The sequence below is a fragment of the Schistocerca gregaria genome, chromosome 11 (assembly GCF_023897955.1).
Source record: "Schistocerca gregaria isolate iqSchGreg1 chromosome 11, iqSchGreg1.2, whole genome shotgun sequence".
Classification (NCBI taxonomy): Eukaryota; Metazoa; Arthropoda; class Insecta; order Orthoptera; family Acrididae; genus Schistocerca; species Schistocerca gregaria.
The window spans coordinates 133,675,458-133,688,301 of NC_064930.1; positions in this window are offsets into that span (position 1 = coordinate 133,675,458).

Here is a 12,844-nt window from a genome sequence, read left to right on the forward strand (position 1 = left end):
TTTACTACATATGAACAATTTTCACATTCTCACGTTCAACGCGGCTGCTAGTCCTCCTTTCATGAAAAATCTTAAGTTCCTAGCTCATGTCCAAGGCACCAAAGAAGGGTAAAAAGTCAATAATCCATAACTAAAACTTGAACTCTACTACTTCTTACTGGCTATTACATCAACTTAGAAGCTTCATCTGTGTTCTACTATGGTGCTTTTAGTGTCTCCGCATACCGCAGCACGCGACATAGCTTGGCAGACGATAAGTACAACCGTTTCAGGGAGAAGAGCGGCCAATGTGACGATCTGGCTTTAAGTCGATTCGATAACAAATGACGAAAACTGACGGTTTTCTACGGTTTTTACTACTTATGAACACTTTTCACATTCTCCCGTGCAACGCGGCTGCTAGTCCTCCTTTCATGCAAAATCTTAAGTTCCTAGCTCATGTCCAAGGCACCAAAGAAGGGTAAAAAGTCAATAATCGATACCTAAAACTTGAATTGTACTACTTCTTACTGGCTATTACATCAACTTAGAAGCTTCATCTGTGTTCTACTATGGTGCTTTTAGTGTCTTCGCATACCGCAGCACGCGACATAGCTTTGCAGACGATAAGTAGAACCATTTTAGAGAGAAGAGCGGCCCATGTGACGATTTGGCTTTAAGTCGAATCGATAACAAATAACGAACACGGACGGATTTCTCAGGTTTTTTCTACATATGAACACTTTTCACATTCTGGCGTGCAACGCAGCTGCTAGACCTCCTTTCATGAAAAATCTTAAGTTCGTAGCTCATGTCCAAGGCACCAAAGAAGGGTAAAAAGTAAATAATCCATAACTAATACTTGAATTGTACTACTTCTTACTGGCTATTACATCAACTTAGAAGCTTCATCTGTGTTCTACTATGGTGCTTTTACTGTCTTCGCATACCGCAGCACGCGACATAGCTTTGCAGACGATAAGTACAACCGTTTCGGAGAGAAGAGCGGCCAATGTGACGATTTGGCTTTAAGTCGATTCGATAACAAATGACGAAAACGGACGGATTTCTCAGGTTTTTACTACATATGAACACTTTTCACATTCTCACGTGCAACGAGGCTGCTAGTCCTCGTTTCATGCAAAATCTTAAGTTCCTAGCTCATGTCCAAGGCACCAAAGAAGGGTAAAAAGTCAATAATCGATACCTAAAACTTGAATTGCACTACTTCTTACTGGCTATTACATCAACTTAGAAGCTTCATCTGTGTTCTACTATGGTGCTTTTAGTGTCTCCGCATACCGCAGCACGCGACATAGCTTTGCAGACGATAAGTACAACCGTTTCAGAGAGAAGAGCGGCCAATGTGACGATCTGGCTTTAAGTCGATTCGATAACAAATGACGAACACGGACGGATTTCTCAGGTTTTTTCTACATATGAACACTTTTCACATTCTCGCGTGCAACGACGCTGCTAGTCCTCCTTTCATGAAATATCTTAAGTTCCTAGCTCATGTCCAAGGCACCAAAGAAGGGTAAAAAGTAAATAATCCATAACAAAAACTTGAATTGTACTACTTCTTACTGGCTATTACATCAACTTAGAAGCTTCATCTGTGTTCTACTATGGTGCTTTTAGTGTCTCCGCATACCGCAGCACGCGACATAGCTTTGCAAACGATAAATGTAACCGTTTCAGACAGAAGAGCGGCCAATGTGACGATCTGGCTTTAGGTCGATTCGATAACAAATGACGAAAACAGACGGATTTCTAAGGTTTTTACTACATATGAACACTTTTCACATACTCCCGCGCAACGCGGCTGCTAGTCCTCCTTTCATGCAAAATCTTAAGTTTCTAGCTCATGTCCAAGGCACGAAAGAAGGGTAAAAAGTTTATAATCCATAACGAAAACTTGAATTGTACTACTTCTTACTGGCTATTACATTAATTTAGAAGCTGCATCTGTGTTCTACTATGGTGCTTTTAGAGTCTCCGCATACCGCAGCACGCGACGTAGCTTGGCAAACGATAAGTACAACCGTTTCAGAGAGAAGAGCGGCCAATGTGACGATCTGGCTTTAAGTCGATTCGATAACAAATGACGAAAACTGACGGTTTTCTACGGTTTTTACTACATATGAACACTTTTCACATTCTCCCGTGCAACGCGGCTGCTAGTCCTCCTTTCATGAAAAATCTTAAGTTCCTAGCTCATGTCCAAGGCACCAAAGAAGGGTAAAAAGTCAATAATCGATACCTAAAACTTGAGTTGTACTACTTCTTACTGGCTATTACATCAACTTAGAAGCTTCATCTGTGTTCTACTATGGTGCTTTTAGTGTCTCACCATACCGCAGCACGCGACATAGATTGGCAGGCGATAAGTACAACCGTTTCAGAGAGAAGAGCGGCCAATGTGACGATCTGGCTTTAAGTCTATTCGATAACAAATGACGAAAATGGACGGTTTTCTAAGGTTTTAACTACATATGAACACTTTTCACATTCTCCCGTGCAACGCGGCTGCTAGTCCTCCTTTCATGCAAAATCTTAAGTTCCTAGCTCATGTCCAAGGCACCAAAGAAGGGTGAAAAGTCAATAATCCATAACTAAAACTTGAATTTTACTACTTCTTACTGGCTATTACATCAGCTTAGAAGCTTCATCTGTGTTCTACTACGGTGCTTTTAGTGTCTTCGCATACCGCAGCACGCGACATAGCTTTGCAGACGATAAGTACAACCATTTTAGAGAGAAGAGCGGCCAATGTGACGATTTGGATTTAAGTCGATTCGATAACAAATGACGAAAACGGACGTATTTCTCAGGTTTTTACTACATATGAACACTTTTCACATTCTCACGTGCAACGCGGCTGCTAGTCCTCATTTCATGCAAAATCTTAAGTTCCTAGCTCATGTCCAAGGCACCAAAGAAGGGTAAAAAGTCAATAATCGATACTTAATACTTGAATTGTACTACTTCTTACTGGCCATTACATCAACTTAGAAGCTTCATCTGTGTTCTACTATGGTGCTTTTAGTGTCTCCGCATACCGCAGCACGCGACATAATTTTGCAGACGATAAGTACAACCGTTTCAGAGAGAAGAGCGGCCAATGTGGCGATCTGGCTTTAAGTATATTCGATAACAAATTACGTAAACGGACGAATTTCTTAGGTTTTTTACTACATATGAACACTTTTCACATTCTCCCGTGCAACGCGGCTGCTAGTCCTCCTTTCATGCAAAATCTTAAGTTCCTAGCTCATGTCCAAGGCACCAAAGAAGGGTGAAAAGTCAATAATCGATACCTAAAACTTGAATTTTACTACTTCTTACTGGCTATTACATCAACTTAGAAGCTTTATCTGTGTTCTACTATGGTGCTTTTAGTGTCTCCGCATACCGCAGCACGCGACATAAATTTGCAGACGATAAGTACAACCGTTTCAGAGAGAAGAGCGGCCAATGTGACGATCTGGCTTTAAGTCGAATCGATAACAAATGACGAACACGGACGGATTTCTCAGGTTTTTTCTACATATGAACACTTTTCACATTCTCGCGTGCAACGAGGCTGCTAGTCCTCCTTTCATGAAATATCTTAAGTTCCTAGCTCATGTCCAAGGCACCAAAGAAGGGTAAAAAGTCAATAATCGATACCTAAAACTTGAATTGTACTACTTCTTACTGGCTAGTACATCAACTTAGAAGCTTCATATGTGTTCTACTATGGTGCTTTTAGTGTCTTCGCATACCGTAGCACGCGACATAGCTTTGCAGACGATAAGTACAACCGTTTCAGAGAGAAGAGCGGCCAATGTGGCGATCTGGCTTTTAGTATATTCGATAACAAATTACGAAAACGGACGGTTTTCTAAGGTTTTTACTACATATGAACACTTTTCACATTCTCCCGTGCAACGCGGCTGCTAGTCCACATTTCATGCAAAATCATAAGTTCCTAGCTCATGTCCAAGGCACCAAAGAAGGGTAAAAAGTCAATAATCCATAACTAAAACTTGAATTTTACTACTTCTTACTGGCTATTACATCAACTTAGAAGCTTCATCTGTGTTCTACTATGGTGCTTTTAGTGTCTTCGCATACCGCAGCACGCGACATAGCTTTGCAGACGATAAGTACAACCATTTTAGAGAGAAGAGCGGTCAATGTGACGATTTGGCTTTAAGTCGATTCGATAACAAATGACGAAAACGGACGGATTTCTCAGGTTTTTACTACATATGAACACTTTTCACATTCTCCCGTGCAACGCGGCTGCTAGTCCTCGTTTCATGCAAAATCTTAAGTTACTAGCTCATGTCCAAGGCACCAAAGAAGGGTAAAAAGTCAAAAATCGATACCTAAAACTTGAATTGTACTACTTCTTACTGGCTATTACATCAACTTAGAAGGTTCATCTGTGTTCTACTATGGTGCTTTTAGTGTCTCCGCATACCGCACCACGCGACATAGCTTTGCAGACGATAAGTACAACCGTTTCAGAGAGAAGAGCGGCCAATGTGACGATCTGGCTTTAAGTCGATTCGATAACAAATGACGAACACGGACGGATTTCTCAGGTTTTTTCTACATATGAACACTTTTCACATTCTCGCGTGCAACGACGCTGCTAGTCCTCCTTTCATGAAAATACTTAAGTTCCTAGCTCATGTCCAAGGTACCAAAGAAGGGTAAAAAGTAAATAATCCATAACTAAAACTTGAATTGTACTACTTCTTACTGGCTATTACATCAACTTAGAAGCTTCATCTGTGTTCTACTATGGTGCTTTTAGTGTCTCAGCATACCGCAGCACGCGACATAGCTTTGCAGACTATAAATGTAACAGTTTCAGACACAAGAGCGGCCAATGTGACGATCTGGCTTTAAGTCGATTCGATAACAAATGACGAAAACTGACGGTTTTCTACGGTTTTTACTACATATGAACAATTTTCACATACTCCCGCGCAACGCGGCTGCTAGTCCTCCTTTCATGCTAAATCTTAAGTTCCTAGCTCATGTCCAAGGCACCAAAGAAGGGTAAAAAGTCAATAATCCATAACTAAAACTTGAATTTTACTACTTCTTACTGGCTATTACATCAACTTAGAAGCTTCATCTGTGTTCTTCTATGGTGCTTTTAGAGTCTCCGCATACCGCAGCACGCGACGTAGCTTGGCAGACGATAAGTACAACGGTTTCAGAGAGAAGAGCGGCCAATGTGACGATCTGGCTTTAAGTCGATTCGATAACAAATGACGAAAACTGACGGTTTTCTACGGTTTTTACTACATATGAACACTTTTCACATTCTCCCGTGCAACGCGGCTGCTAGTCCTCCTTTCATGCAAAATCTTAAGTTCCTAGCTCATGTCCAAGGCACCAAAGAAGGGTAAAAAGTCAATAATCGATAACTAAAACTTGAATTGTACTACTTCTTACTGGCTATTACATCAACTTAGAAGCTTCATCTGTGTTCTACTATGGTGCTTTTAGTGTCTCCGCATACCGCAGCACGCGACATAGCTTTGCAGACGATAAGTACAACCGTTTCAGAGAGAAGAGCGGCCAATGTGGCGATCTGGCTTTAAGTCGATTCGATAACAAATGACGAAAACTGACGGATTTCTCAGGTTTTTACTACATATGAACACTTTTCACATTCTCCCGTGCAACGCGGCTGCTAGTCCTCCTTTCATGCAAAATCTTAAGTTCCTAGCTCATGTCCACGGCACCAAAGAAGGGTAAAAAGTCAATAATCCATAACTAAAACATGAATTGTACTACTTCTTACTGGCTATTACATCAACTTAGAAGCATCATCTGTGTTCTACTATGGTGCTTTTAGTGTCTCCGCATACCGCAGCACGCGACATAGCTTTGCAGACGATAAGTACAACCGTTTCAGAGAGAAGAGCGGCCAATGTGACGATCTGGCTTTAAGTCGATTCGATAACAAATGACGAACACGGACGGATTTCTCAAGTTTTTTCTACATATGAACACTTTTCACATTCTCGCGTGCAACGCGGCTGCTAGTCCTCCTTTCATGAAAAATCTTAAGTTCCTAGCTGATGTCCGAGGCACCAAAGAAGGGTAAAAAGTAAATAATCCATAACTAATACTTGAATTGTACTACTTCTTACTGGCTATTACATCAACTTAGAAGCTTCATCTGTGTTCTACTATGGTGCATTTAGTGTCTTCGCATACCGCAGCACGCGACATAGCTTTGCAGACGATAAGTACAACCATTTTAGAGAGAAGAGCGGCCAATGTGACGATTTGGCTTTAAGTCGATTCGATAACAAATGACGAAAACGGACGGATTTCTCAGGTTTATACTACATATGAACACTTTTCACATTCTCACGTGCAACGAGGCTGCTAGTCCTCGTTTCATGCAAAATCTTAAGTTCCTAGCTCATGTCCAAGGCACCAAAGAAGGGTAAAAAGTCAATAATCGATACCTAAAACTTGAATTGTACTACTTCTTACTGGCTATTACATCAACTTAGAAGCTTCATCTGTGTTCTACTATGGTGCTTTTAGTGTCTCCGCATACTGCGGCACGCGACAAAGTTTTGCAAACGATAAGTACAACCGTTTCAGAGAGAAGAGCGGCCAATGTGACGATCTGGCTTTAAGTCGATTCGATAACAAATGACGAACACGGACGGATTTCTCAGGTTTTTTCTACATATGAACACTTTTCATATTCTCGCGTGCAACGAGGCTGCTAGTCCTCGTTTCATGAAATATCTTAAGTTCCTAGCTCATGTCCAAGGCACCAAAGAAGGGTAAAAAGTCAATAATCGATACCTAAAACTTGAATTGTACTACTTCTTACTGGCTATTACATCAACTTAGAAGCTTCATCTGTGTTCTACTATGGTGCTTTTAGTGTCTTCGCATACCGCAGCACGCGACATAGCTTTGCAGACGATAAGTACAACCGTTTCAGAGAGAAGAGCGGCCAATGTGGCGATCTGGCTCTAAGTATATTCGTAAACAAATTACGAAAACGGACGAATTTCTAAGGTTTTTACTAGATATGAACACTTTTCACATTCTCCCGTGCAACGCGGCTGCTAGTCTTCCTTTCATGCAAAATCTTAATTTCGTAGCTCATGTCCAAGGCACGAAAGAAGGGTGAAAAGTCAATAATCCAAACCTTGAATTGTACTACTTCTTACTGGCTATTACATTAACTTAGAAGCTGCATCTGTGTTCTACTATGGTGCTTTTTGTAGACTCCGCATACCGCAGCACGCGACATAGCTTGGCAGACGATAAGTACAACCGTTTCAGAGAGAAGAGCGGCCAATGTGACGATCTGGCTTTAAGTCGAATCGATAACAAATTACGAAAACGGACGGATTTCTCAGGTTTTTACTACATATGAACACTTTTCACATTCTCCCGTGCAACGCGGCTGCTAGTCCTCCTTACATGCAAAATCTTAAGTTCCTAGCTCATGTCCAAGGCACCAAAGAAGGGTAAAAAGTCAATAATCGATACCTAAAACTTGAATTGTACTACTTCTTACTGGCTATTACATCAACTTAGAAGCTTCATCTGTGTTCTACTATGGTGCTTTTAGTGTCTTCGCATACCGCAGCACGCGACACAGCTTTGCAGACGATAAGTACAACCGTTTCAGAGAGAAGAGCGGCCAATGTGACGATCTGGCTTTAAGTTGATTCGATAACAAATGACGAAAACGGACGGTTTTCTAAGGTTTTTACTACATATGAACACTTTTCACATTCTCCCATGCAACGCGGCTGCTAGTCCTCCTTTCATGCTAAATCTTAAGTTCCTAGCTCATGTCCAAGGCACCAAAGAAGGGTAAAAAGTCAATAATCCATAACTAAAACTTGAATTTTACTACTTCTTACTGGCTATTACATCAACTTAGAAGCTTCATCTGTGTTCTTCTATGGTGCTTTTAGAGTCTCCGCATACCGCAGCACGCGACGTAGCTTGGCAGACGATAAGTACAACGGTTTCAGAGAGAAGAGCGGCCAATGTGACGATCTGGCTTTAAGTCGATTCGATAACAAATGACGAAAACTGACGGTTTTCTACGGTTTTTACTACATATGAACACTTTTCACATTCTCCCGTGCAACGCGGCTTCTAGTCCTCCTTTCATGCTAAATCTTAAGTTCCTAGCTCATGTCCAAGGCACCAAAGAAGGGTAAAAAGTCAATAATCGATACCTAAAACTTGAATTGTACTACTTCTTACTGGCTATTACATCAACTTAGAAGCTTCATCTGTGTTCTACTATGGTGCTTTTAGTGTCTCCGCATACCGCAGCACGCGACATAGCTTTGCAGACGATAAGTACAACCGTTTCAGAGAGAAGAGCGGCCAATGTGGCGATCTGGCTTTAAGTATATTCGATAACAAATGACGAAAACGGACGGATTTCTCAGGTTTTTACTACATATGAACACTTTTCACATTCTCCCGTGCAACGCGACTGCTAGTCCTCCTTTCATGCAAAATCTTAAGTTCCTAGCTCATGTCCAAGGCACCAAAGAAGGGTAAAAAGTCAATAATCCATAACTAAAACATGAATTGTACTACTTCTTACTGGCTATTACATCAACTTAGAAGCATCATCTGTGTTCTACTATGGTGCTTTTAGTGTCTCCGCATACCGCAGCACGCGACATAGCTTTGCAGACGATAAGTACAACCGTTTCAGAGAGAAGAGCGGCCAATGTGACGATCTGGCTTTAAGTCGATTCGATAACAAATGACGAACAAGGACGGATTTCTCAAGTTTTTTCTTCATATGAACACTTTTCACATTCTCGCGTGCAACGCGGCTGCTAGTCCTCCTTTCATGAAAAATCTTAAGTTCCTAGCTCATGTCCAAGGCACCAAAGAAGGGTAAAAAGTAAATAATCCATAACTAATACTTTTAATTGTACTACTTCTTACTGGCTATTACATCAACTTAGAAGCTTCATCTGTGTTCTACTATGGTGCATTTAGTGTCTTCGCATACAGCAGCACGCGACATAGCTTTGCAGACGATAAGTACAACCATTTTAGAGAGAAGAGCGGTCAATGTGACGATTTGGCTTTAAGTCGATTCGATAACAAATGACGAAAACGGACGGATTTCTCAGGTTTTTACTACATATGAACACTTTTCACATTCTCCCGTGCAACGCGGCTGCTAGTCCTCGTTTCATGCAAAATCTTAAGTTACTAGCTCATGTCCAAGGCACCAAAGAAGGGTAAAAAGTCAAAAATCGATACCTAAAACTTGAATTGTACTACTTCTTACTGGCTATTACATCAACTTAGAAGCTTCATCTGTGTTCTACTATGGTGCTTTTAGTGTCTCAGCATACCGCAGCACGCGACATAGCTTTGCAGACTATAAATGTAACAGTTTCAGACAGAAGAGCGGCCAATGTGACGATCTGGCTTTAAGTCGATTCGATAACAAATGACGAAAACTGACGGTTTTCTACGGTTTTTACTACATATGAACACTTTTCACATACTCCCGCGCAACGCGGCTGCTAGTCCTCCTTTCATGCTAAATCTTAAGTTCCTAGCTCATGTCCAAGGCACCAAAGAAGGGTAAAAAGTCAATAATCCATAACTAAAACTTGAATTTTACTACTTCTTACTGGCTATTACATCAACTTAGAAGCTTCATCTGTGTTCTTCTATGGTGCTTTTAGAGTCTCCGCATACCGCAGCACGCGACGTAGCTTGGCAGACGATAAGTACAACGGTTTCAGAGAGAAGAGCGGCCAATGTGACGATCTGGCTTTAAGTCGATTCGATAACAAATGACGAAAACTGACGGTTTTCTACGGTTTTCACTACATATGAACACTTTTCACATTCTCCCGTGCAACGCGGCTGCTAGTCCTCCTTTCATGCAAAATCTTAAGTTCCTAGCTCATGTCCAAGGCACCAAAGAAGGGTAAAAAGTCAATAATCGATACCTAAAACTTGAATTGTACTACTTCTTACTGGCTATTACATCAACTTAGAAGCTTCATCTGTGTTCTACTATGGTGCTTTTAGTGTCTCCGCATACCGCAGCACGCGACATAGCTTTGCAGACGATAAGTACGACCGTTTCAGAGAGAAGAGCGGCCAATGTGGCGATCTGGCTTTAAGTCGATTCGATAACAAATGACGAAAACTGACGGATTTCTCAGGTTTTTACTACATATGAACACTTTTCACATTCTCCCGTGCAACGCGGCTGCTAGTCCTCCTTTCATGCAAAATCTTAAGTTCCTAGCTCATGTCCAAGGCACCAAAGAAGGGTAAAAAGTCAATAATCCATAACTAAAACATGGATTGTACTACTTCTTACTGGCTATTACATCAACTTAGAAGCATCATCTGTGTTCTACTATGGTGCTTTTAGTGTCTTCGCATACCGCAGCACGCGACATAGCTTTGCAGACGATAAGTACAACCATTTTAGAGAGAAGAGCGGCCAATGTGGCGATTTGGCTTTAAGTCGATTCGATAACAAATGACGAAAACGGACGGATTTCTCAGGTTTATACTACATATGAACACTTTTCACATTCTCACGTGCAACGAGGCTGCTAGTCCTCGTTTCATGCAAAATCTTAAGTTCCTAGCTGATGTCCAAGGCACCAAACAACGGTAAAAAGTCAATAATCGATACCTAAAACTTGAATTGTACTACTTCTTACTGGCTATTACATCAACTTAGAAGCTTCATCTGTGTTCTACTATGGTGCTTTTAGTGTCTTCGCATACCGCAGCACGCGACATAGCTTTGCAGACGATAAGTACAACCGTTTCAGAGAGAAGAGCGGCCAATGTGGCGATCTGGCTCTAAGTATATTCGTAAACAAATTACGAAAACGGACGAATTTCTAAGGTTTTTACTACATATGAACACTTTTCACATTCTCCCGTGCAACGCGGCTGCTAGTCTTCCTTTCATGCAAAATCTTAATTTCGTAGCTCATGTCCAAGGCACGAAAGAAGGGTGAAAAGTCAATAATCCAAACCTTGAATTGTACTACTTCTTACTGGCTATTACATTAACTTAGAAGCTGCATCTGTGTTCTACTATGGTGCTTTTTGTAGACTCCGCATACCGCAGCACGCGACATAGCTTGGCAGACGATAAGTACAACCGTTTCAGAGAGAAGAGCGGCCAATGTGACGATCTGGCTTTAAGTCGAATCGATAACAAATTACGAAAACGGACGGATTTCTCAGGTTTTTACTACATATGAACACTTTTCACATTCTCCCGTGCAACGCGGCTGCTAGTCCTCCTTTCATGCAAAATCTTAAGTTCCTAGCTCATGTCCAAGGCACCAAAGAAGGGTAAAAAGTCAATAATCGATACCTAAAACTTGAATTGTACTACTTCTTACTGGCTATTACATCAACTTAGAAGCTTCATCTGTGTTCTACTATGGTGCTTTTAGTGTCTTCGCATACCGCAGCACGCGACACAGCTTTGCAGACGATAAGTACAACCGTTTCAGAGAGAAGAGCGGCCAATGTGACGATCTGGCTTTAAGTCGATTCGATAACAAATGACGAACACGGACGGATTTCTCAAGTTTTTTCTACATATGAACACTTTTCACATTCTCGCGTGCAACGCGGCTGCTAGTCCTCCTTTCATGAAAAATCTTAAGTTCCTAGCTCATGTCCAAGGCACCAAAGAAGGGTAAAAAGTCAAAAATCGATACCTAAAACTTGAATTGTACTACTTCTTACTGGCTATTACATCAACTTAGAAGGTTCATCTGTGTTCTACTATGGTGCTTTTAGTGTCTCCGCATACCGCACCACGCGACATAGCTTTGCAGACGATAAGTACAACCGTTTCAGAGAGAAGAGCGGCCAATGTGACGATCTGGCTTTAAGTCGATTCGATAACAAATGACGAACACGGACGGATTTCTCAGGTTTTTTCTACATATGAACACTTTTCACATTCTCCCGTGCAACGCGGCTGCTAGTCCTCGTTTCATGCAAAATCTTAAGTTACTAGCTCATGTCCAAGGCACCAAAGAAGGGTAAAAAGTCAAAAATCGATACCTAAAACTTGAATTGTACTACTTCTTACTGGCTATTACATCAACTTAGAAGCTTCATCTGTGTTCTACTATGGTGCTTTTAGTGTCTTCGCATACCGCAGCACGCGACATAGCTTTGCAGACTATAAATGTAACAGTTTCAGACAGAAGAGCGGCCAATGTGACGATCTGGCTTTAAGTCGATTCGATAACAAATGACGAAAACTGACGGTTTTCTACGGTTTTTACTACATATGAACACTTTTCACATACTCCCGCGCAACGCGGCTGCTAGTCCTCCTTTCATGCTAAATCTTAAGTTCCTAGCTCATGTCCAAGGCACCAAAGAAGGGTAAAAAGTCAATAATCCATAACTAAAACTTGAATTTTACTACTTCTTACTGGCTATTACATCAACTTAGAAGCTTCATCTGTGTTCTTCTATGGTGCTTTTAGAGTCTCCGCATACCGCAGCACGCGACGTAGCTTGGCAGACGATAAGTACAACGGTTTCAGAGAGAAGAGCGGCCAATGTGACGATCTGGCTTTAAGTCGATTCGATAACAAATGACGAAAACTGACGGTTTTCTACGGTTTTTACTACATATGAACACTTTTCACATTCTCCCGTGCAACGCGGCTGCTAGTCCTCCTTTCATGCTAAATCTTAAGTTCCTAGCTCATGTCCAAGGCACCAAAGAAGGGTAAGAAGTCAATAATCGATACCTAAAACTTGAATTGTACTACTTCTTACTGGCTATTACATCAACTTAGAA